The sequence below is a fragment of the Cervus canadensis genome, chromosome 1, assembly GCF_019320065.1.
Source record: "Cervus canadensis isolate Bull #8, Minnesota chromosome 1, ASM1932006v1, whole genome shotgun sequence".
NCBI lineage: Eukaryota > Metazoa > Chordata > Mammalia > Artiodactyla > Cervidae > Cervus > Cervus canadensis.
This window is the reverse complement of record NC_057386.1, coordinates 48,332,258-48,359,791: the sequence shown is the minus strand read 5'-3', so window position 1 is coordinate 48,359,791 and position 27,534 is coordinate 48,332,258. Positions and strand designations below refer to the sequence as shown.

At 40.9% G+C, this 27,534-nt stretch overlaps 1 protein-coding gene across 1 annotated transcript in view; it reads right to left on the bottom strand.

Annotated features, from left to right (window-relative positions):
• The window catches only part of BCAS3 (BCAS3 microtubule associated cell migration factor), a 578,882-nt gene that overhangs the window by 129,556 nt on the left and 421,792 nt on the right, over nucleotides 1-27,534 (bottom strand). The gene's annotated exons all lie outside the window — the stretch shown is intronic.

Sequence of the window (27,534 nt, the reverse complement as noted above, 5' to 3'; positions counted from 1 at the left end):
GTGTGGTTGCTCTTCCAACATTATTTCCTTTGGGAAAATTACATGGGTGGGTAGGGAAGCAAACCCAAGAGGACAGCAGTTTACGAGGCCTGAGAGGTAGGCTGCACAGAACCTAGGAGTGGGGGCCTCCTAGTCCAGAGGAGAAATCTAACCTTATTGTACAAGGTGGCAAAGATCTCTGGCCGCTCTTCAGGCAGAGTATGCTGCTCTTTATTTGCAAAACTGCTCAATAAAATTTTACTGGCAAGGCAAAAGGAGAAACATCTGCTATACTCAAGAGCAGCTGTGGTCAGCAATAAGGCAGCTGGCACAGGGTCAATGCTGTTCTTGCTGGTAGGTGGTATTGTGGTCACCAGTAATTACTTTGGAGAATTTCATGGAGTCAAGGATAACTAAATGGACAAAGAACATTTTATTTTACTTTCTATCTTTAGCCCAGGAGCAAAAATCGTGACATGCTGTACAGAATTCAGAAGCCCAACATAGTCCCTATTTTTCATGGAAGGACTTTTGTTACCTCAAAGACTGGAAACCCTTAAACATAAGTATTTCAAACAATATGCTCTTGACAAGTGACCTCTCCACTCATTATTTCTGATTGAACAGTTCCTGTAGATTGCATTAGTCTTTAAGTGTTTCCTTTTGCAGATATAGAATACTTTATAAAGAAAAATGTGAAAATTATATTGAGCAAATCAATAAACAGTACACGTTTTTAAAAACCTCATCTTTATCAGATTTACATGATACCTTCAAAGTTAAATAAACCCTGCACAGAGTGGGAATTTGGAGTGTAAATAAAAATCTGTTCAAGGCATGCAGTTGATAATTTTTCTACAGACTGATGAATGTCAGAAAGTAGCAGTTAAATTAATATACACTGTACTTAAAAAATTAAACACTTGGGAAATAACCTCTCGAGCCACTGGAAAATGACAAAGTCTAAGATATTTCAATCAAGTTAATTTCAGTACCAGAGCAATGCATTTTTCCCACCAGAAACTATATGAAAAAAAACAAATTAACCAAAATAGGTCTCCGAATGATGGGATAACATCAACCTCAAAGAGAACGTCATGATTGCTTGTCAATTAAGTTATTCTACACACACACATTCAAAGACAAAATTAGCCACATTCATTTTAAATCATGTCAAGGCTGAATGGTTGATATTATATTAAAATGAAAGCATGACTTGCATTTTAAAAAAGAAAAGGAAATGCTCTTGCCAACCAAGAGAGCTGGTTGTAATTCAGGTATGCAAGCTCCAGTGAGGCCATGCAAGGTGAGCCAAGTCCAAAATGTTACTGGATACACAACCCCGGGGCTTCCCTGGTGGCTCAGATGGTAAAAAAAAAAAAAAAAAAATCCGCCTGCAATGCACCTGAGTTTGATTCCTGGATAGGAAGATTCCCCTGGAGAAGGGAATGGCTATCCACTCCAGTATTCTTATCTGGAGAATTCCATGGACAGAGAAGTCTGGTGGGCTATAGCTCATGGGGTCGCAAAGAGTCGGACATGACTGAGCTACTAACACACACACCCTAAGTGTACCCCTTACTGCCGGGGCTCCTAGAACATCCTTAGATGTTTTGGGAGTAGAGGGAGAAACTCAGGGACCAATTTCAACCAACTTTAGACCTATTTCTGACTCGACCATCTCTACTACACCACCTCTAATCAGATTAGGGTCATGGTAGGCCCAGGGTTCTCCCAGGATGGAAAAGAACCCCTGGTTGGCATGCAAGGCAGACCAAAGCTGGGTGTTAGAAGGCTGGGATTCTAAATGTCAGCCTTGTTAGCCATTGTGTGTAGATCACTCAAACCCTCAGAGCTTTAGACAAGTCAGAGGAGGAAGGCTTCCAGTTTTGATGTTACTTTGAGTCCACGAAGATCCTAGATCCTCTAGACTCTAAACAGGGGCTCCATGACTTTCACAGCCTTCACAACTAGGCAATAAGAAGTACCTAAAAATCTGTTGTTGTTGTTTTTTCTTTCAATGAGACTTTCCCTATCATTTTTAAAAAGTACTAAATTCAGGGGCTCCCTAAGGAATGGCTTTTATGGTAGCCCAACATCTCATAGTTGTAACATTAGTCTACAGTCTGAACCAACTGAATAATAGTCAGAGAACCTCTATAACTTTGATTTGGACATATAACATTTTGATCGGAAAATCAGAGAAAAACTGATTGATATCCAATAGTATCAGCTTTTAAAATGAGTGATTTTATTGATTTATCAATAATATTTGCTTAAATATTGTCTACAATTACAGCCCATTATACTGCGTTTAGGATGACAGTGAAACCACAAATACAACGGCATTTCAATAAAGTCTTAAAAAACACCGTGTTGTCCCTGTATATCCTGTTTTGCAAAATGTTGAGTCAAAGAAGTCTGTGAGCATCAGGCAATTTTAATACTAAATGAAAATAATCATCTGAATTTTACCCGTTTATTCTTTTATGACACATATTTTGCTAACTTCTAGTCACCCTGTTTTCAAACTGATGCCTTTCCTGATGTTACTTCTATAAACTGAATGGACTTTCCTTAGTTTTTTTTTTTTTAACCTGCTGAAAACTGATTTGTCTTCTAAAGGCACTACCTTCTAAAGAATTGGCAAAAATAAATCCTGATACATCCAATGATGAGATAGTATGCACCCCATTTTATGAGACTATAAATAAAGTTTTCAATCTGTCTGGAAGAAACTGGGATTAGGGGTTAGTTTGTAAAAACAGAGAGAGATGCAATAATCTTTGGAGAACTGTGATCAAAACTATTAATTCTCCTCAACATTAGCTCAGAAAAGTGGGATAAACCTCTAAAAGAGCAGGCTGACTGGCAGAAGCAAGGCTCTGAAGGTAAATTTTTCCTTTAGCACTCTGAATTCCAGGCTCTTCATCTCATGAGACTTTAAGTACAGGTTCTGCCATTGCTCTTTGCTATGACTTGTGTTCAGTAATGTCTTTCTTTTTCTTAATATACACATGAGTCAACTGTTTGTTTGTTTGTTTTACTTTTTGGCCACACAGTGAGACAGGTGAGATCTTAGTTCCCTGACCAGGGATAGAACCCAAGCCCCCTGCAGTGGAAGCTTCAAGTTTAACCACTGGATTGCCAGGCAAGTTCCCAGTTATGTCTTTCTAATTGGAGGAAGGGTCTAAGCATGTATGGGCAAGTCAGTGAGAAAATTTTCATCATGGCTAAAGCATCAAAAATACAAAGGGAGGAGGGCTTGGGTCTTGGATCTGGCAATATTATCCAAATATGGACTGATTCCAAAAAGAAGATACTAAAACACCACTTTAAACGTCTTTATGTGTTAACAGGTTTAGTGACTTAGGGCTATTCAGGACATATCTAGGAGTCTCTTTTGGGTCAAATTCTGATATTTATACTGTCTTCTTCATGTTCTTGGCTTCTTAATCTTGAATAACAAGAACTATTCTGGTTCTAGATATACTTGTCACTGGGAAAGCGTTCTCCTTTAATTAAAACACACACGCACATTCAATCTCACTGTATTATCATGAAGGCTCTTAGGTTTCTTACCAAATTAAGCATTTATTCAAGAAACCTTTTTTAAACCCTATGCGTTTACTATTAGGAGGAGGAAAAGTACAATGCTTAAGCTGTTTTTACCTTAAAACTATTGTTTTATTAGGCTTATTTACTTTCCCTTCTGTTATTAGCATAAAGAGACGGCTAAATTGTTGTTGCTGGTGTGTGTGTGTATTAAATCTTGACACACGACAAGCAGAGAACAGCAGAGCAAAGGGCGATGCAGGCGCAGAGTGGTCAAACAGGCTGATTCTGCCACTCACTTCTATACATAATCTGGAAATCCGTAGTAACAGCAACTTCCTCATTGACTTCTGGAATCATTTTCAAACAGTCAAACCTCCAAGGTCAAATCTACCAATTCAGTGCGTCTGTTGTACTGAGAGGCCCCCAAAGAAAGGACTGCAATTTTGTGTTGGCTTCTTCGGAAGGGTGAGAGACAGCCAGCCAGAGTTGCGGGGGAGGGAGCTGATGGGTTCTCATGGCAAGAATCCTCTCCTGCCCAAATACAGGAAAATTCCCAAGTAAGAGTGGCATATTGAAATCTAATCAAATGGCTAGCCTATTTTTGCCCTTGAATTCGTCAAAACTGTCTCAAGAACAACAACCCTTGGTACCTTTCAAGAATGCTTCTTCCAGGGGAAGGTTTTAGTTAAGACGCACTTCAGTTTGAGTTTAATTTAAAATTTAGTCCCAGGGCTTGTGACACAGGTAAATGAATGTGGTCGACTGAACGAGATAAGATCAGGCTTGAACTTCTTAGGGTATGTGTGCTAAAACAAGTAAGTTTTAAATGAGCATCAGCTGCATTCAGTCCTTTTTTAACATCATGATGTAGCAGAAAGAATATGGACTTTAGGGGTCAGAGAAACCTGGGTTCAAGGCCTGTCCCAATCACTTATCTTTTCTTAGACACAGTTTTCTTAAATATGCTATTCTACCTGGCAGGACAGTTGTGAGGGTAAGAAAATATGTATATACAGGGTCTATCAGAGAGTAGGCATTCAATAAATGATTGTTCTTGCTATTAATACTACTCCTCCTACTATTATTATTATTTGAGGTGACATGGTTACAGTTCCCAAACATCTGAAGAGCCACACCAAAATGTAGGTCACAAGGAGAATGTAACTGTCCTAATGGAAAATCCCAATCAAAATATTTTTATCATATACACGTTTAAAACTCAAGTATAAGACTTTTAGGCCTGTGAACTTTCAACACAACAGTTATGCCTTCACATACCTGAGTGTTCTTAAAAAAAAAAATATATTCACATTGAAAAGGTCAAGTTGTAAGGCCATTTGATTAAAATAGTAATAAAAGAGTAAACATTAACTCACAATTTCTCCTCTGGTCTTTACTATTCCGAGTAGTATCACCTCCCAAATAAGTTGCACCTTAAGACATTTTAAGATTATCTTGATTAAAATCTTTAAGTTCTTAATTTTAAGTAGGGAAAACCTAATCTCCAAAAGCCAAGTTTAATACTTCTACCATGATCTAGATCTTAACTGTAGCATGTTATCCTCTGCTACTCCTGAAACATGACTGCCCAAAGTAAACGAAGTTCCCTTTTTATATTAATTTTAGGGCCACTGATAAAAATGCAAATGATTAACATCAGAAAGGAAGAATTATTCATCACTAGGCCACCCAAATTTCCAGAAGCATCATAAGTTATACAAAGCTTATCTCTGGAATTTCAACAGTTTTCTCAAAGGTTTCAGAGCTATCTACTAGAGGCTTTGCAAACTGAATTAAATAACAAAATTAAAGCAAATGAATAACCACCCTCCAAATCTGTCAATATTTCAAATCTAGGCTTTCCTCCTGGGTATATAACTATCCTCAAGGATGATTCTGTTCAAGCTAGTATCTCCTCTCCAAATTCACTTTTAACCCAAGCTAAATAAGGATGTTGGCGCCAATCAACTCCCATTATCTAAAAGAGGGTAACCCATTTAATGCACTCTTGCTTTTGCATCTCAAAAATAAACTCACTAAATGAGCACCTGATCTTTTCCTAAGAAGAGTAAGCCTATTCTGTATGTAGAAAAAAATTGACTCAAAAATAGGCTATGTTGCTTCCACTGTTAAAAACATCTCCAAGTAAATTTAAAAATCTGAAGTATCCAAGCATTTGGATTTCTTATTTGCCCGTCTGGACTATCTGCAATATCCATTTCGATTTTTGCTATTTCTGACTGCGAAGCCATCACAGGAGTTGGCCTCAGGGCGGGGAGAGGAAATCTGGCTTCCACCTCTGGGACACACGTTTCAGCGCTTATGTCTGACTGACCCTGCCAATCACCCCTCCCAGAAGCCACAAGCCTGGCTTACAATAACAGAGTATATCAAAGAGGACAGGAAAGAAAACAAGACAGTGGCAGGGTCAGCAGAGGATAAGAACACGGTGAAGATGCCCTGTGGAGGCAGGGAAGGGGGAGCCACATATTTATGGTATTAAAATATGTTTCTTAGAAAAGGTAGCATCATAAATGCATAGGACTTTGACTGCCAAAGTCAGCCCAGTACAACCATAAAATCACTGTTAGACACAACTAGGAGAGCAGATTGTCTCCTTATGATGGGGTTGGTCAGAAAACACACTCCAGTTCACGTGAACTTGCAATTATAACCCATACGCTTAAACCAACTTAGAGTGATGATTATGGTAACTGTATATTGACTTCTGATATAAAGATCATCCACATAAAATGACTCTTATCACTAGAACCATCTAACTCCATAATAGTGATAATCTATTCTTGCCTCCATATAAAAACATGCCTGATCCATTCTGCACTGTGACCATAAACTCAGAGACTTAAAAGGCATAGAGAGTGGGACAGAAAAGAAGTTAAGAGGTGGTGGTGGGTGTTTATAGTCCATCTGCATCTCACCTTGACTCTGCTACTTATGGGCAGAGTGTGTGATCTTGGGAAAGTTACTAGTTTCTCTGAAACGCAGTTTCCTCAGAAAATTATTATGAGCACTCAACATCCAAAAGAAGGTAAACTTTCAATACGCATTAACTCAGGGAAGCCTGATATGCTACAGTCCATAGGGTCGCAAAGAGTAGGACCTGACTTAGCGACTGAACAGCAAATTATTAAAGACAGGTAAAAACAAAAGATAACTTTTAAAGGCCACACTCTTGGGCCTGACATTCCCAACCTACTCTTAGTTTCATTCAACGTTTTCAGCCTTCACTTCTGCTACGTCCCTTCACAGCCACGATCCAACTTTCCTGGATCTACTCCTTTATCTGTGTGGTTCCCTCTGAGTAAAATCACTGTTACAGTCACTTTAGAAGATTTGAGCCTACCATTCAAATAATACTCGCTTCAAACAGCCTTTTTTGTCTTCCCCATTCCTTTCCACTAAATTACTCATATCTTACAACCTTCTGACAACTGAGTATTTTATGCCATCTATTATAGCCTGCTGTATATAAACAGAGCAGCTAGCACAAGGCTTAGATACTTACACACAGTAGCACTTAACAAATGTTGGTTAGAGGAATAAAGGAGTAACAAGATTCTCTCTCTCTGCTAGATCTGAGGAAAGGAGCAACTTGCCTTCACCCTCCCACTTTCCTCCAGAACCCCACGAAAATGCCGCTGCCTCCTTAACTCTGGCAGGATGGGAGACGGACAATGCCAGGAGCCTGAGCTGTGAGTGCTGGCACTTTGCTCTTTGCCTTCAAGGAGTTAAACTGAATCCCCGGGAGATAAAAATCTCTGGTTTTTATTGTTTAGTGAGAATGCCTGACAAACGAAGATCCAGCTGCAATTGTAACATTCCAGGCTCATAAGGCGCCAAGTTTTACTAACTATAATTTAACTGGTCCGACTGCTGCAGTCCAAATTCTTGTTTGGATAATCAGTCTTTGTTTGAATATGTTCAAAAACAGCCCAGGCTAGCATTAGCCTCTGGGTATGTCATGTGAGCTGATTACCCTGTGGCTCCCAGTAGCAGAAACTCATACACAAGAGGAGGATTATTTTCCTAGTATTACTGTTACGCTAACATATAATCAGCCCTTTTCTCCCAGTCTCCACATCTCTTTCACGGCCTCCCCCAACCTTCCTCCTCCAACCTTCCCCACCGACCCCCACTCCTGTCTTTCTTTTTTCTTCTCTCTTTTCTCTCTCTCTCTCTTTTTTTTTTTTTTAATAATTCAAAAGTCTTCTTTCCAAGTTCAACCAAAGTTGAAAGGTGAAAAGGTCAAGAAAGTTTCATGGCTGTGGCTGTTTAGAGAAGGGTAGGACTAGCTGGGGTCTCTCTTGCTCAGCCTCTACTCAAGGCTCAAGAAGCTCATATTTCACTGTACTTCTGCAGCGCCCAGTCGCCTTGACACAATCTGTTTGGAATGAAATTAAGCCCCTGTTAATCATTTTTAACATAATATATTAATAATAATTTCACCTACCAAACAGTCATTTCATACTTAAGCAACTCAAGTGGCTCATTTGTTTGTTTAAAAAAAAAAACCCAAATTCTCCGAGTTGTCCATTTTAACTGAAGGACACTTATTTGGGACCTGCCCACCCTGCCTGTCTGCACGTCATTTGGCTCTAACGAGCCAAGAAGGATTCTGGAAACTCTGTACCTATCCTGTCACTTGGGCCTTGGTCTGGCCATTCTCAAAGAGCCCAAATGCGCTGACGCATTTACAGTGCTTAGGACAGAGGCTGGCTGACAGAAAATGCCAGACGGTATTTGCTATGAGAATCTGGGGGAAGAAATCCTGATTCAAGGGTATAGTTCTAGCAATCAGTGGGAAAACTGCTGGCAGGGAAAGACCATGGCTCAGAAAAGGCTGGAATGATTGGTGCGCGGCTGGTGAAATGCTACAAACCGGGAAACTGGTGTCAGCGCTCTCGGCTGGTCTGGAATTGGAGGTGTAAATCTGGTCCTCGCAGCTCCTACAGTGCTAGAGGGAAGGCCACCAAAGGAGGAGGAAACTCCCATCCCTGGGAGGGAGATCTGTTTATTTTACAATTAGCAACAGCAAAGGAACGCTTTCTGAAATTTTCCCTGGAAGGCTCAGAATTTAATCCTATACAGTTTGGTATTGGATCTGCAAAGTCTTAGTTGAGATGACAGGCAGAAATTAGAGTACTTCAGACCTGCTCCAGTGAGAGAGACACACAGAAGGAAACAAGAAAAACTCCTTCTGGGGCCAAAATTCCAAACTATGTGGTCATCTAGGATTCGAGAGATGAGAAGAAAAAAGAGGAAGCTGGGCACTAGGATGCAACAGAAAATGGACAGGAAGTGAAGTCTAATGGTTGAAGGTTTATTATGTATCTGTTGTTGTTGAGTCACTAAATCATATTCAATTTTTTTGTGACCCACCCCCCCCCCCCCATGGACTGTAGCCTGCCAAGCGCCTCTGTCCATGGGATTCCCCAGGCAAGAATACTGGAGTGGGTTGCTATTTCCTTCTCCAGGGGATCCTCCTGACCCAGGGATCAAACCCGCGTCTCCTGCATTGGCAGGTGGACTCTTTTACCACTGAGCCATCTGGGAAGCCTGTCACGTATCTACTTCTCTGTATTCTTGCTCCAAGCATTCCAGGGCAAAGAAGAGCAAGTCTATTGTGAATTCCCACAACTTCTAACAGTTGCATGTTAGACTGTACTCATCTTTAACATCCATGAATTACATCTTTTACTCACTTAAATCATGCTGAAATTTAAGACCATGTTTTTCCTCCCTGCTGTGGGTATTGCGTGAAAAAAAAAAAACACACCCCACTGTTATTAATAATGCTCAGTTCACATTAATGAGAATTTTAGAATGTCACAGGCCAAAGAGCGCTTAAAGAAAAATTGAAGGAGAAGTGTCTCGGGGCCAGAAGTGAGGCCAGAGAAGGATTTTCCATGTATACTCCATGAACAAAATATCTCCACTTGGATCTGTTTTCTGTATTGGGGTCCTGAAAAGATTTCACTAGAAAATAAAAGGCTCTGCTGTTAAAAAACTTCACTAGAAAAAAAAAAAAGGCTCTGCTGTTGAGGAGAAGGGTATAAGAAGAAGGTTTGAAAACCAAAGAACTGGTCTAATCTTTCATCTTAAAGAAACAGGGGACAGTAAGGTTGTGTCCAAGATGCCCAGTGAATGGAGAATAGGGTTAAGACAAGCATCCTTCTGCAGCCCCCAGCTCAGTATGTATTCTCCATCTCCAATCAGGGTCTGTCTCTCCACCTTTTAGGGAAGCCCTCCCTCCATTCACTATGTTTGGATCACAAGACTGCAACCTCAAAAGAAATACTTTTCAGCAATATTTAACTGGCACTGTAAGTCGAATCAACAATCATTTTTAGATCTGGACAATGAAGTAAGACAAATCTGGGGGATGGCCATCTTTAGTTGTAAAATCACTTCTGCTAAAGCCATTAGCTACATAGTGTTCTGGGCAGCTCAGGTTTTACAACAAAACCCGTAAAAGATGGGGGTCAAAGCTTCTCCCTTGGGACTTAAAGGTGTGAAGCTTCCGAAATGCTTCTTGGGCTTTCAGAACCTTCCCAATCAGCTCTAATCTCCACCACCTCCTTCTGATTATCCCTGGAAGGGTGTTGCTAGATAATATGGAGGCAAAAAAAATAAAATTAAATTAAATTAAAAAGGAAGTATTTTTAGCCTCTTTTTAAGTGGTGACTAAGTTTATCACACTCCTACTCAAATTAGTCATACAGGTTAGTCCCAAGGGAGAGCAGTCTGGCTACAGATCATTGCAAAGGAATGACTTCTTGGAGGCCTAAAACAAACACTTAGGCCCATGGTTCTATCTGGAAATATAGTCAAATAGAAGCAAATTCCATGAAATTCCCAACTGATGCAAGCAACATTATTTTGTATCTTACAATACTAGCTTGGGTTAGCTGCTGTGGTCTGCTAAACAGATAGATGACTCTAAAATGATGATAAAGGAAAAAGTTATTTTAATAATGATAACAATAATTTTTTTCCAACATGCTTATTCACAAGGGCTGAAGATGCCAACAAAGCAGCAGTGGAGAAGAGAGACAACAACTGAGAATAAAATAGGACTTAAAAGAATTTCCCACCATTTTGGTTCTTCTTTTCCTTTTAAGAAAAAGAAAATTGGGTCATGAATCCTCATGATGAAACTCAGGGACTTAAGGTTTTAAAGTTTTTCGCCATGAACAAGACTTTCAGGGCAGAACTAGCACATGGGCCATGGAACTGGTTATCTTCAAGGGTCTGTCCAAGTGCCACAAATGCAACAAAGATTCCCACAAGAGTCTTTGTTTCTCTGTTCGAATCTGAAAACAACCCCTCCTTACCATGCCAGATAGTGTTTTTGAAGGGAATTAGCCCCCTACTCTTTTTTTTTTTTTTTTGCCAAAATGCATTAGTCATGAAACATTACCACCAGTAGCTCCAGTTACATAAAACCTACATGCTTATCCAAAATTAATTGTTTCCAAGCTATCTGGGAAACTAAGCATGCTGTGCATGAATAACTCAGAGTCACTAACTTTCTGGAATATTTTAAAACCCTAACCTTCTTACTTCTTTTGAAAATAAGATGCCTTAACACTCAGTATGGTTGTGTATTATAGATTTGGAACTCAAAAAGTTTCTAACATGGGTTAGGAATGGCTTTGCCACTTTATGACCTTGCTGTGAATGCCTGAACTTTACACAAAACCTGTTTATTATCTGTAAAATGGGAACAAAAGCAATTTTTAAAAAACCCTCTGCCAATGTTTGTGATATTGCAGAATTTCTAGGGTTATCCAGTGGTAGGTAGGCCAGGGAGAACTGCACTGCTTGAAAATTTTAGGGGGAGAAGTGAAGTAATTTAACTGACAAATAATTCACATGTTAAGACAAACATACATGTTGTGGATGAGAATATAATATCAACACTAATTTTGGGATAAAGCCATAGCTTCAAGAAAAATTTTAAGACAGTAACAGTCAAGGTTGTGGCTCCAGAACTGAGGATGTAACAAGGGGGGCACATAAGCACCTTTCTCCTGCTTTTCAAGGTACTTCAGTGGAGAAGTGTTAGAAGCACAAGAAGGGGGTTCACTAACTGAGACTGGGGCTGTCGAGGAAAAACACTGTTGAATTTAGACACAAAAGACTGATCTGTGATTTAAAAGATGACAACTTTCATTCTTTACGATAACATCCAATGATTTTGGAAAATACTGTAATTATTGGACCTGTTACTTTTGTGTGTTGAAATCCTTTAAAAGTACACTATTAATTATGGTTTCTTATCAAAGGCAGCTTCTTTGGTTAAAGAGTTCAACTTGTTTACAGCCTCTTTCATAATTTCTCAACACTACCGGGGCTTAAGAGCATCTCAAAGAAAAATAATAAAAGGCTCCTGAAACCATTCAAGGCTTCACTGAAGGGCCAGGTGACTGGTCCCACAAACAGGAGTCGCGCTTGGCAAAATGAGGAAGTTGCTGCTGCTGGATTCTACTGGCCTAGGGGGATGATGCAAGAATTTGCAAAAATGAGTGTAAAAGAAAAGGTATTCTTAGTAGAAGGAGATGTGAAAAACTTTAGGGCTGAAAATCTGAAGGGAGAGCCTCCAGGCGGGAAAGGAGTCTGTGTCTACACCTGTGGCTCTCGAATTCCCTGGGGTTCACTCTCAAGAAAGAGGAAAAGTAATGCTAACGCCACTGCATGAGCTGTTCTTCTCTTTATAAAGGCTCAAGGATTTATCTGCAAATCTCTCTTTCTATGTTGACCTCAGTGCAAATTTTATATAAAGTTGAGAGAGAGAAAAAAAATCATTATAGAAAAAATAAACATGGTGTTCTGTGATGACCCAGAAAGGCAGGATTGGGGGGTGGGGTGGGAGGAGGTCCAAAAGGGAGGTGATGGGCTTCCCAGGTGGCTCGGGGTAAAGAATCCTGCCAATGCAGGAGACATAGGAGACCTCGGTCTGATGCCTGGGTCAGAAAGATCTCCTGAAGAAGGAAATGGCAACCCGCTCCAGTATTCTTGCCTGGGGAATCCCTTGGACGAGGAGCATGGTGGGCTACAGTCCGTGAGTCACAAAGAATCAGACATGACCGAGCATGCAAGGGCCTGCATGTGTACACACAGGCAGATTCACTTCACTGTACGGCAGAACTTAATACCGCACTGTGATGCAATCACACTCCCCCCAAGAGAAACAGCATCGAAAGCTATGTTTCCCAAGGTCTCAGGTTCTGAAAATCTCTCCCAGAGCTGCAGAAGCCTTCCTGACCGCGCAGGTGCTCTGCTGGACCGTATGACCCACCGGACCTATGCCTGGTTTCTTCTCTCTCGGCTTCCGGCCCTTCTCTCAGTCAGGTGACCAGCACACGAGGTCTCCGTCACACTCAGGACTGGTGCTACTGACCACCTGCTCATCTCACCTTGAACCCTCAAGGGCAAACATGAGTGCTCCCCTTTTCTGTTTCAAATCTCCCCATCCCAAGGGTGCCTCTGCCATCATGATCATCTCTGGTCTGCAGGATATGTTTAGCTTTCCACAGCGGCAGTGACTACCACCCAACCTGCAGAGGCCAAGTCAGTTATCTTCATCTAGGGTCCAGGAATGGGCCTCTGAGCATCCTGAAGTCCCTGAAAACATATACAACATTGTGTGTCTCAAAGTATCCACACACTTCTTCTGGAGTGGACTCACAAATTTCATTAGCTTCTCAGCTCTATCTCTGATCCCAAAATATTAGGAACCACTGACTTAGCTTTTCCAGATTTAGGTGGTGGAACCTGAACCCCTCTGGAACAGTCTGTGAGGAGTCATTGAGGTCATTCCACTACAATCTCAGATATGCAGATAGCGCCAGCCTAATGACAGAAAAAGCCTCTTGATGAAAGTGAAAGAAGAGAGTGAAAAAGTTGGCTTAAAGCTTAACATTCAGAAAACTAAGATCATGGCATCTGGTCTCATCACTTCATGGGAAATAGATGGGGAGACAGTGGAAACAGTGTCAGACTTTATTTTTTCAGGCTCCAAAATCACTGCAGATGGTGACAGCAGCCATGAAATTAAAAGACGCTTACTCCTTGGAAGGAAAGTTATGACCAACCTAGATAGCATATTAAAAAGCAAAGACATTACTTTGACAACAAAGGTCCATCTGGTCAAGGCTATGGTTTTTCCAGTGGTCATGTATGGATGTGAGAGTTGGACTGTGAAGAAAGCTGAGCACCAAAAAATTGATGCTTTTGAACTATGGTGTTGGAGAAGACTCTTGAGAGTCCCTTGAACTGCAAGGAGATCCAACCAGTCCATCCTAAAGGAGATCAGTCCTGGGTGTTCATTGGAAGGACTGATGCTGAAGCTGAAACTCCAATACTTTGGCCACCTCATGTGAAGAGTTGACTCGTTGGAAAAGAACCTGATGCTGGGAGGGATTGGGGGCAGGAGGAGAAGGGGACAACAGAGGATGAGATGGCTGGACGGCATCACCAACTCAATGGGCATGGGTCTGAGTAAACTCCGGGAGTTTGTGATGGACAGGGAGGCCTGGCGTGCTGCTATTCATGGGGTCGCAGAGAGTCGGACACGACTGAGCGACTGAACTGAACTGAACTGAATGACAGAAAGTGAAGAGGCACTAAAGAGCCTCTTGATGAAGGTGAAAGAGGAGAGTGAAAAAGCTGGCTTAAAATTCAATATTCAAAAAATGAAGATCATGACATCTGGTCCCTTCATGACAAATATATGGGGAAAAAATGGAAACAGTGACAGACTTTATTTCTTGGGCTCCAAAATCACTGTGGTTGGTAACTGCAGCCATGATATTAAAAGACGCTTGCTCCTTGGAAGAAAAGCTATGATAAACCTAGATGGCATATTAAAAAGCAGAGACATCATTTTGCTGACAAAGGTTGATAGAGCCAAAGCTATGGTTTTTCCAGTAGTCATGTATGGATGTGAGAGTTGGACCATAGAGAAGGCTGAGAGCTGAAGAATTGATGCTTTCAAACTGTGACACTGGAGAAGACCCTTGAAAATCCTTTGAACTGCAAGGAGATCAAACCAGTCAATCCTAAAGGAAATCAACCCTGAATATTCATTGGAAGAACTGATGCTGAAGCTGAAGCTCCAGTACTTTAGCCACCTAATGCAAAGAACTGACTCATTAGAAAAGACCCTGATTCTGGAAAAGATTGAGGGCAGTAGGAGAACGGAATGATAGAAGATGAGATGGTTGGGTGGCGGCATTGACTCAATGGCCATGAGTTTCAGCAAACTCTGGGAGATGGTGAAGGATAGGGAAGCCTGGCATGCTACAGTCCATGGGGTCGCAACGAGTCTAACACGACTTGGCAACTGAACAACAACCACCACTACCCCTAAACAAAGACAGTCTCTATCCATCCTGGCTAACAGTGTAACATTAGCTTCACAAAGAGTAACTCCAACCTATATGAAAGGGGCACTAACACCCACATACAACATCTCATAAATGCCCAACCTGGAACCCCTCTCCCAGTCTTCATCATTCTTTCCCCAAAGGAAAGCATATTCTATTTCATGCATAATCTAGTTACCTGGATTTCTGGTCCTCAGAATTAGAAGCAATATATTTAAAAGGAAAGAGATAATGTAAGTAGGTGCACTGATAGCAATAAGAAAAAACTTGGTCTCTCTGAGCCTCAGTTCCCTCATCTATAAAATGGATACAGCGAGAGCTTGCTCAGAGGGTTACTGTGAAGATTAAATGAAGTTTCCAGTGTAATGTTATGTGCACCTAGCATATATTACATAGTCAGTAAGAGGTTTCTTACTGATTGGTTGTCAGTCAGTAAGGTTGTCAGTCTTGATAGCAGAAAAATAAATAAAAGTCACAGTTAATACATGAGTATTGGAGCTCTTCTGCATCTGAGCAAAGAATATGACACTTAAAAATAACCTCAACCTTTAAGATGTAAGACCTAGTGCAACATTATATGCTTATAACAATGAGTCATTCAACAACTCTAAACACAGTATTTCTAAATTGCATATACACATATGCAAACGTAGAAAAAGTATAAAATCATGCATAGATAGGATGATACATACCAAATTGAGGCCAGTGATTACCTCTGGTAGCAGTAATTAGTTAGGAGGCTCTAGTTTCTTTCATGAAAAAGGTGAGAACAAATACTACACATTGTTATTAGTTTTAAAATTTGCTCAGTGGGTCCATGTGGATACTATTATGTTCTGTACTTTTCTATATGTTTGGAATATTTCATAATTAAAATTTAAAATACATAAAGAGAAAAAAAGTTATTCAACAACTAAGAACTGCATGCCTAGGTTGTATACTAGCTCAAAGGGTCCGTAGGAAGCAAGCAAGCATGAACCCACTTGAGAAAATCTCCATCCAAAGCGTTAAAACATTTAAAATAATTATCTGAACACTTTCTTCTCCAAATATGCACAAAAAGACAAAGTGTCAATGTAATTTAAATGCTTCAAATATGGCCCCCCCTTTTTTTCTGACATGCTGGAGTTACCCAAAATACAGGTATCGTAGGACAAATTTTTCTCAAATTCACCACTATAGAAAGGATCATGGACCTAACAGCAAGAACGTTAAAATGCACATGATTGACACTACTATGGTCAGCAGGCATTTTAGAAATCACACTGTATTTTTAATGTACAACAATAATTAAATTAGAATCAGGGGCTCCCCTGGTGGCTCAGTGGAAAAGAATCCTATTGCCAATGCAGGAGACACAGGTTCAATCCCTGGTCTGGGAAGATCCGACATGCTGTGGAGCAACTAAGCCTGTGCTCCACGAGAGAAGCCACCACAAGGAGAAGCCAGCATTGCAACCAGAGAGCAGCCCCCACTCTCTGCAACTAGAGAAAAGTCCATACGGCAACAAAGACCCAGCACAGCCAAAAATAAATACAATTATTTATTTTAAGAAGACTCAATTATGAAAAAAAGAATTAAATCAGAATCAGCATGTGATAAGAGAAAAATGTGAACCTTAATTTGCAAAAAGACAATCACATATTCTGTAGCTGAAAATATATGTGTAGTGTCCGTAATACCATATGTAAAGAAAATAGATCCATTGAAGAATCACTAACACTTAAGCTCACACCCTCTCTTCCTTGGTTGTACCCACTGGAAATAGGAATAATTATCCCCTTCACCACCACACTAGATCCTGCTAAAGTCTGAGGCGGAAAATGAAGCTGGGAGAATAACCTGATTACACATGCATCAAGCACAAGCACAAATAAATGCTTCTGGATTGTAGGGATAAGATGCTCGGGGCTTATTAGGGCTCCTTGATCCAGAGAGATTTAAGGGTCTGGTTTCAATTAGATGCTTTAAGCTAGTAAAACTACGTTCATACACACTTATAGAAGAACTTAAAACTAAGATAATTAAGATGCTGAGGAAAGGAATTTCACTCCTTTCCTTTCCCTCCTTTATTTGCAATCCAGTTGAAAGAAGAAAAAAAGAGCTGAATGATTTCATGAATTAAACAACGGTGACAAAATTAAATAAACGAATCCAGAGGGATCTTCACAAACTGAACACGGATACAGTGAATCTTTGGGGAGGAAGTGTACAAGTTCATGACCTTTGACAGTGGCCACTGGCTAAAACCAACACAAGTGTAAAAAGGTAAACTTCAGAAGCAAGTGGAATTAGATCAGTGCTGGGAATTCAGATGGTCGCTTCTTAAGTGAAAAACGATAACTATTATATTTAGCACATAATCTGTGTTCTTCCAAGACTGTTAGGCCTAAAAACAAAGGCAGGCTGGGTCAAGAAAGAAGAAAAGGAGAGATGAGTCTTATTTCTCTAAAGAAATGCCTGAGCAAAACTCACATGTTCACCAGGACAGACTTGCTACCAGTGACTGTTTTCATTCTAGATCACTGTTGACAAATTTCTTATGGTCAATTAAGAACAGAATTTATTTAGATTAACTTCTGACATGTCAAAAACATCTGTAGGTGGTAGCATGGCATGAATTTGGAGTTCAAATCGAACGTTTCACTCTGTGTGTTCATAAAACCAAGGGCAGAAGAGTAGAAGAAAGGGTTCTACCTGTTGTCAATTTGTGCCGCCAAGATGTGGCTGTCAAGCACTTGAAAGATGGTTAGTCTGAATCAGGATGTGCCGTTAAGTACAAAATACACAGCAGATTTCCAAGACTTAGCAGGGAAAAACGACTGTCAAATATTCCATTAATCATTCTTTTATCGATTAGGCCTTGAAATGGTATTTTAGATATACTAGGTTAAATAAAACATACTATTAAAATTCGTTTCAGCTGTTTGTTCAGGAAACTGAAGGACAGAGAGTTTAAGGAATTTCAGGTCACAGAGGTAAGAAGCTGAGGAAACAAGATTCAAGGCCAACTGACCAACTAACATTCAAGACCCCATACTCTCCAGTCTAACTCACTTTTCAGATGGTCTCTCCTTCCCCCTTTCTCTGTCACACCCTGTCCTGCAGGCAAACCAAACCACCTACTTTCCCTGTCTGCACATCATGTCTTCAGGGTACTGTTCTGCTCGCCAGGAATGACTTCCCTTTTTCTATTTCCATATAACAAAACTCGGCTCACATGACACTTCTTCCATGAAGCCTTTCCTGAACTTCAAGTGGAAACTGATTTCTTTTTCTTGTATTACTGTTTAGTCAATAGATGTATTTAGTCTATCTTTTGCTAAGAACTTGGCTTTGTGCATATTTAGATCACCTATGGTTCCTAGACCAGAGATCACATAATAGGTGCTCAAAAGTTCCTTTTATAAATGAATGAGTATTTGAAGTATTTAAAGATGTAGGATAAAAACTAAAACTGCTTTCTATCCTCAAAAAGGTGTACAGTCAAGTACAGGAGGAAAGACGGACTAACTGACTGATACAAAACAAATGCTTTTCTCTCCCCAGTTAGAGGAGGTCAAAGGGAGTTGAAGAATGGCAACTTCACTCTCACTCACCTCCTTCTATTCAAATCCTAGCACAAGGCAATACTTGGCAGACATCCTTCAGACACGATCAGGCTGTAACTGAGTTCTAGCTATGCTGCCTGGTTGACATCTGTAGCAACAACTTTACACACCACAAAGAACCCAGACTTAGGAAATCAGCTGTTCTGAAAATACCTGTGCTCTTTCATCATCACATGGCCACCTTGTCAACGGCTCTCAGAGATGCAAATAGAAATTACTCCATACTGTGTTCTAAGAATCAAGATATTCCATCTGGCAAGTGTATCCTAATTGCCGGTTTTAAATTTTTAAAACTTGACATCCTGGAAAGACACCATGTAGCCCTTTATAATGACTCATGGTTAAAGACATCTTTTAGCGAGATGTTGGCAGGTGGTATATAAAATAAGGAAATGCATGACAATGAAGAGAGACACTACCCAAGTTGACTGGATGAGGCAGGTTGCCAGCCATCCAGGACCTGATTAGAGGTGTCTCTACTAAGCAACATTTTAAAATATTTGTTAAAAAAACAGCTCTGAATCCTGTCACATGTGGAAAGCAAAAACAAACATTTGTAAGAAATGTATTCCACAATTACCATCCACAGTTATGACTAAGGAAAGGGAGATACTGCGTTGGTGATTTTCCAGTGTGGAGGATTAAACTACTGAATTTGGGGCCAAGCAAAGCAGGAAATGAGTGAAGTCCAAGGTGGAGTAATATCACTGGGGGAAACCTGAAGGGCTAGCTTTAGGTTACATGGCCGACAGGTTTCAGTCCCCATTTTTCAGAGAGGGCACAAGGATGAAAGCAGGGGAAGGTGCATGCACAAGGAGCAGCAAATGTCTTTGCTGAAGGCACCTCAGTGAAGCAAAAGGGAATTTCAAAGCAAACCCCAAAGCCAATGGGCAGAGTAATCAACCCGACCCGCGGACCAGTCAATGGCCCACCTTGACCAAGACCGCTGATCACATGATGTAACTTACAAAATCAGCCATAACACAGGAAAAATTAACTATACTGCCTCACTGGTAAGCTATACATGTAAGGCAGGAGTGCAGAATTTCGCAGAAAGATCTCTCAGGGTGGATCCACAACACATCTTTACCTCAGAGAAAATACAGTTGAGCAACTATGAAAACAGGAATGCCATGACTCTCTTCTTTTTTAGTAAACCTCTAAAATTTGAGGCCAGGAGCCATTTCCTTCTCCAGGGGATCTTCCTGACCCAAGGATCAAACCTGGGTCTCCTGCATTGGCAAGTGAGTTCCTTACCACTGAGCCATCAGGAAAACAGAATATTCTCTCCTACTTTAGAGAAAAATGAGGCCTTAAAGAAAAGAAAAACCATCCCAAAACCATAGTAGGTAGTCAGGCCTAATCTTGAATTTTATTACTGTTTTTTAAATGTTTATTTATTGGCCGTGATGGGTCTTAGTTGTGGCATGTGGGATCTTTTACTTGTAGGGTAGTTGGGGCATGTGGGATCTGGTTCCCTGACCTGGGATCAAACCTGGACCCCTTGCATTGAGACAGCAGAGTCTTAGCCACTGAACCACCAGAGAAGTCCCCCAATCTTGATTTAAGACTGTCAAAGAGAATATAGATTCTCAAAACTGAAATCTGGAGCTTGACAAGTTTAGGGATGCTCTTTCTCTCAAAGGTTTATACTGAATATTTTTATCATTTATTTACAGCTCCTCACCATTCTTTCATATCTTGGTTAACTGATTCCTTCTGCCATTCTATATCCTACACTTGTATCTATATCTGCTTGTACTATATTACGACCACTAATAAATTCCCTAAACTAGTCACTTTGAACGTGTGCAGGGATTATACATACATTTATTGAGTACTGGGCATGTGTATTCTTAACAGAAATGGTAATGTCAATCCCTGTTAACCAAACACTTGCAACTGTGTGCCAGGCACTGTGCTATAATTGTACATTTTCTTATTTAATCCCCAACAATATGAGTAGGTTACAATTCTCATTATAATTTTTATTTTACAAATGAGGAAGCAGAGGCAGAGGGAGGTAGACCCACTGTTGGTTAGTGTTGTGATTAGCTTTTCCCTGACTCTAGAATTTATACTCTTCACCATTACATTCTCCCATAGGCCATATTCTTGTGGTTTTCCCTTTATATTACGTAGCCTCCTGCAGTTTTCTTTATTCAGTGCCTTGCTGAAGACCCCAAACACAGGCACATGTAATAAAGCCATTTTTATGATCTTAGTTGGAGTAACAGTCCCAATAGTAGCATAGCTAACAGCAGCTTCAGGAAAGGTAGCTAGCTGTAAGAAAGCAAAACAGGCTTGGGCCTTCCCAAGAATCCATTTCTGAATGTGTCCCAGAGGTGCACTTCTTTTTTTTTTTCCTTCCAACCTTGATAATCAAATTTATCCCTTAATAGCTAAAGTCATGCCTCTGCTGGTGACAAGAAGTTAAGAATCTTAAATCTCTGAGGGACAGATGACAGCCTAGTACTATCAATCTGGTTTGGAAAGAGAAGGCTGTGAAATGGCCTTAAGTGTCTGATAGGAGATTCTTCGCAGGCAGCCTGAAAAATCTGCAGAGGGTGATAATGATAAAAACCAATTCTCAGCAGGTAGAGCCTGAAGTAAAAGCAGTCTCTCTCTGACATCAGAAGGAAGTATTCTTAGATCTTCTTTAAAAAGAGCCAGGCAAGCTATTGTTTCTACTCCCTCAGAAGGGAAATTGATGGAGAGAGACAACCAAAGCTGCTGATGTCTGCACTGACACTTCCAAACACTGAGATTCTACTACGAACCACACTTTTTAAATGAAACACAGACATTTTCCTCAGGGGTGGGAGGTGGGGTAGGGGTAGGATGTGTGCCTTCCTGATAAGACTGAGTTCTTGCATTTCACTAAAAAGTTTATTATTCCAGCCATCATATTTTTCTTCCATTTTTATCACCAGTTCCCTTTTGGGTGCCCTGTTGACCTCGGGCACAGATAATCAAGGACCATCTTTGGTGCCACAGCTAGGAGGTCAAAGTCATATCATTTTTCACCTCATTGTCTTAGTTAAGAGAATTCTAGGAGAGGTGGATTTCCATCCCCTTTCATCCTACGATTTGAGGTTTTAAGTCACTAGTTGGGAATTCAGTCACTTTGTTGCATCTAAAGATCAAGTAATGGAACTTTCACTTTTTTTAATTTTCAAAGATCAAGTAATGGAAGCCAAGTTGAAACTGTATTAATTCACTCTGTTTTACCCTGGAGACGTATTTCATAAAAATCCGAGTATTATGAAATAGTCAAAAATTGTCTTCATGTGTGGAAAGGTGTTTTCTTCTCTGGTGTGCCTGTCAGCTGTGAAATAAAACTCTAAAATGTGGGAAAGCTAGAAAACAGGGGCTCTGGGCATGGCATTCTCCAAAGAGATCCTTATGACTCCATCAAATGAGAACACTTTAGTTTTAACGACACACCAGGACTTTTCTCTGAAAGGTTCTGGGAATGGCAGACTTATTCCTGGTTAGACCCCCTCTCTCGGCCTAACCCCCATAACCCGTCTTGTTTTTCCTGCCCCCAACAGGATGGGAAGAAAACGTCCTTAGGAGACCTTTCCTTTTTTATATTACACAATCTCATCTCTGGAATTCAAGTCCTCTTACGGCTCAGCCCAAATAAGAAGTGCTTGTCACCAGGAAGGCGGCCATCTGAACATGCAGCAGCTGGACGAGAAAAGAGGGCATGTCAGCCCAGAGCAGCAGAGAGGGTTTCTCACGGCAGCTATTTGCAACCCTCCAAGGAGCTTCAGAGGCTGCCCATTAAAACCCTGTTAAAACACTTCTGATGTTGTCAGCAGCAGAGAGCTGAAATAGCACAGCGATCTCTGAGATGCTATCTGCCTCGAGCAATTCAATGGTACTGTCAATACTATGAGCAAGAAGGTACAAGATAAGCAACAACCTAATTTCTACATCAAAATTTCATAAACTCCCTCAGCGGGCAGCACACCATGTGGGCACATAGAGACCAAGCTAGTGGACCACCCTGGGGAGAAAAAAAAAGACCTTTGTGTCCAGATCTGGCCCCAAAGTCCTGAACCTACGCACAACTACTGAACTTACAACACTCCCTAGGAAATTTGCCCAGAAAGGAATTACTGGAATGAATGGTCCTTTCCCGGGCACCCCTGGGCACCAGTTAAGACATGGGATTTCTGGATGAGGTTCCTTTCTCAGAGGTCTTAGTATGTTCAAAAGACAACTTGCTGTATCAACATCCATCCATGTTTGTTCCTCATGAGAAGAGTCCAGTTGTATCGAAAAGGCTACAGAATCTGCTGCATTTCATACTTCACTGCCCTGCTTCTGATTTCCTACAACAGTATTAGTTACAGAGACCAGAATCCTAATTCCAGAGCACCCTTCCTTGTCAGCAAACATCAAGAAGAAGCTATCTGTTTTGGATCTGAGTTGATAACAGCAGGTTATAGAGATGAATCCCTCTGTTTTAGAAGCACACACCCTGGTATCATTCCCTTTGGTGGCTCTTTCTTTTGGCCAACATAGGGTGATAAACAGAGTGGCTGTCATCCATACCAGTGCACTTTTAAGGGTGAAACGGTGAGCACCACTGATAAATAAACTGATATGTGCAAGCAGGATCTGGGGAGACTGGGACCTATGGTTAGCCAGGTTGAGTCCTCACAGTAAATCGAGGCTTGAAAAGTTGTGTGATGGGATAGGAAGTGAATAAGTGGCTATTTCCTCACAGAACGAACAGCAGTCTGGAATGAGGATGCTCAGCCCACCAGCTGGATGTCTTTCTTGCCTAATAACAAACATCAGGCTGTTTGATCCACAGTTGTTCACGCAGACAACCGTGCCAACTCAGCCCTGACTTCTCGGTGAGGGCGGGGGCATCACCACGTGATTACAATGTAGTCACAGTTACCCACTGCACTTTCACACGCAGGGTCCTGAGACGGCCAGCAACATGTTTCCAGGAAATTTACCTGAAGCCAAGAGCATGCTAGTCTTAGGGTCCTCTTCTTTAGCCCCAAAGGACAGACCCTAGAGGACAGAAGGTAGAAGAGGACTCCAGACTGAGAAAGCCAGTGCAGCCAGCTCCACGAAGAACAAGAGATAAAGCACTCAATTCAACTTCTCATGACCCAACACTTAGCATTTCTTCTTTTAACCTTCTTAGTTCTCCTTATTCAAGTTGACTGGAGACCATGAAAGCCCAACCAGGCTAGAAGCAAAGCAATATTAAGTAAAGACCTACTTGGAAAAGGTCTGCTAATTTCAAGATTTCTGGCAGTCACTAGTCTACCTAAATCATCAGTGGCCAATTATAACTGTTCATTCAAAACACAAAGGCATCTCAGAGCCATAAATTCAGTAACCAGATTACTCTGAGGAAGTCTGACACTTTACTTGCATAGTTTATTTTGTGCCTGGCATTAGACAGTTTTTAAAAACCATTTTGAGGAAGGGAGAAAATAAGGCTTCCAGGAGTTTCAGCAGAGCAAGTATGAGTCACTACATGATCAAGAAAAAGATTTCTCAAGCAAATCGAGTGAGAGGAATCTGCCTGATGATACCAGATCTGTAAAACCTAACATGAGATAAGAGGGATTCTGGAGGGTGTCTAGGTCCTGGGAATATGCCCTTCATTTATCTGACCATTCCTTCAATTGCTCCAAATAACCATGGCGGGGGGGGGGGGGGGGGGGGGGGGGGGGGGGGGGGGGGAGTGTGCGGTGGCGTGTGTTTCTGCTCTCAGTTCCTGTTTATCTTTGTCAGGAAAGATTTCCTATAATTTACATTTCTAAGGCAAGCCAAACTAAGCCACAATGATTCCCCGTCACAATATCCTCACCAAATACTTCCAAACCATTGTAAGGACTGGAGATCATCCAGGTGGGAAAAGAATCTATTCTTTTCAGGAATCCAGATTTTTCACTATCACAAAAGGCAGCGTGCACGCGTGCATATGAAGTCGCTTCGGTGGTGTCCGACTCTTTGCAACCCACTGGACTGCAGCCCACCAGGCTCCTCTGTCCGTGAGATTCTCCAGGCAAGAATGTTGGAGTGGGTTCACAAAAGGCAGAGGACAGTTTAAAACTAGCACTAACTTTAAACTCTCCGTGGTAGACAAACAGCTATGCAGATTGAGGACTTGATATTTAGATAAAGGAAAACCTGCACAAGTGTACCCAAACTCACTGTTAACAAGTGCACGTTCAATTCTGCTATCTTAGAAGAATGTGTTTGAAAATTATCTTTAAAAAAATTTTTTATTGAAGTATAGTGGATTTACAATATTGTGTTAATTTCTGCAATACAGCAAAGTGACTCAGTTATACATATGTATATTCTTTTAATATCCTTCTCTATTATGTGAGAATTATCTTCATATAAAACCAACAAGTATTTACTGAATTGCCTAGTTCATAGATGCCGTAAAATAGAAAGAAAGTATTAACCGCTCAGTGGCGTCCGACTCTTTGCAAGTCCATGGACTGTAGCCTGCTAGGCTCTTCTGTCCATGGAATTCTCCAGGCAAGAATACTGGAGTGGGTTGCCATTCCTTTCTCCAAGGGAATCTTCCCAACCCAGGGATCGAACCTAGGTCTCCTGCATTGCAGGCAGATTCTTTACCGACATTATGACATAGGCTAAATCCTATCTGTGTTTTAATTTGGTTTCTTCATTTTGAACAGTTAGGTTTTTGGTGTTTTACTTTAAACTTCTGTTGAGGGTAGGATGAATTCTAGAAGAAAACAGCTTCTCCCTCAATACTCTGTAAACCTGAGTTAAGGCAAATCAGACAAAAGAGTGACAGAAATCCCAATAGGAGTATCGTCTGTTGTATTTAAACACATATTGACATCACTCTAAATCCACTAAGCTCAATTTCTGGACATCCCATGATACACTAGGAATTTCTCTCCTCACTTATTTAATTTGTAGGAAATGCGAATAGACAGTTCACATCAGCTGCCTAATCTGAAATGATGCTATACCTCCACAGGGAGGGAAATGGCTGAGAGATTAGTATGGAATAAAATACACAATCAGCAAGATACTCAGCAAAACGTTCTGAAATATAAGAGAACTATTGCTAGGAGAACCAACATAAATATATATTTTCATAATTTAGAAAAATGGACTTATATATTACACTGGTAAAAGCAAGAGATTCAACCAAAACAGAGGTTTTCTGGGACTTCCCTAGTGGTCCAGGGGTTAAGAATCCACCTGTAATGCAGGGTACTTGGGTTTGATCCCTGCTCTGGGGACTAAGAACCCACAAGCCATGGAGCAACTAAGCCTGTGTGCTGCAACTACTGAGTTCACAGACTCTAGAGCCCGTGTGCCACAACGAGAGAGGCTGCGTGCCACGACCACCGAAGCCCGAGTGTTCTGCAGCCTGCAACAATTGAGTCTGCACGCCACAACTAGAGAGTCCCGTGCACCTCAACAAAAGATCCCACATGATGCGGTGAAGATCCTCAATGTCCCAACTAAGACCCAAAGTAGCCAGATAAGTAAATCAATAAATATTAAAAAAAAAAAAAAAACAGGTTCTCAAATTTGGCTCTACATTGGAATCATCTAGGTAGTTTAAAAAGTACTAATGTCTGTGCTTCATTCTCAACTGCTCTGAGTGCGGTCTGGAAAGAGGGAGTTTTTAAAAGGTTCCCAAAGAATTCTAATGTGCAGCCAAGGTTGAGAATCACTGCGTAAGAGCTGCTGGTGTCCATACCTAATGAAGCCTGGATGTCTTGAACTGGGGGCAGTGAGCAAATGAAGGAGGTGAATATGAAAGAAAGAGAAACTGGGAGAGACTAATGTTAATCTTTCACACTTCTTGTAAATAATCACAATTTACTTTGAGATTAAGGAACTTTAAAAATATGTCAAATATACTCCTCTGTATTCTAGAGTCTGCAGCATAATGGACACTGATTTCCACTCTATGCAAGGGAGCAATGCAAGTTGGGAGACATATTCAAGTGTCTGCATGTCTCTAGTTTAGGTCTTTCATAAAATACTAAACTGAAATAGAGAACGGTAAAGTGTTAGGAGAAAAGAGACCTAGGTAGTGCTAGAGATAAATAAAAACCAGGACCACCAGATTCTCCATCCAGAGAAAGAAGAATCAGCTAAGCAAGTTCTTTTCTCTGGTACTTTGATGCCTGAAATATTTTCTCTAACTGATGGGTTTCAAGAGACATTTGTTTCCCTCTCAAAAGAGTTAAAAAAATTAGACATCAGTGAAATATATCCTTGTCTTTTATTCTCAAGAAGCTAGCTCCCTGAGCTGAAAAATATTAGACCAAGCCAAGAAATAGATTAAGGAAAATCATAATAGACAATATGTGAAATTAATCCTGCTTAGTTACATTTCCTGCTTATCTGCTCCTGCTATCAAAAGAGAGATACTGATTAGTTCCTCATATTTTATCTAATGGATATAAGAGAAACATAGGTTGCATTTATAGGGTAAGGCTGCACATTAACCTTGCAAGTGGCAAATTTTCTGAGATGAAACCAACAACAGACTTGTTATTGCTAAATACTTGTCAGCATCTGTATGGTACATTCATTCATAGCCAGAGACTGCCCTTTTGAATAGTTATCTTTCAGTAGTTTCCAGGAAAGTCACTGTTAATCCCAAGTAGTTCCATCAAAATATGCCTTTAGTTGGAATGTGATTCTTTGAAACCAGCCCTACTGAGTCCTCCTGTGAGGTTAGTTAGTATCTCCGGCCCCACTTGAACTCAAGCAACCGGGCTTCCCCGGTGGCTCAGTAGTGAAGAAGCTACCTGCCAAGGCAGGAGACACAAGTTCGATCCCTGATCTGAGAAGATCCCACATGCTGTGAAGTGAGTAGGCTTGCGCGTCGCAACTATTAAGCTTGTGCTTTAGGGCCCAGGAGCCACAATTACTGAAGCCTTGTGCGTCCTGGAGCCCGTGCTCCACAAGAGAAACCATGG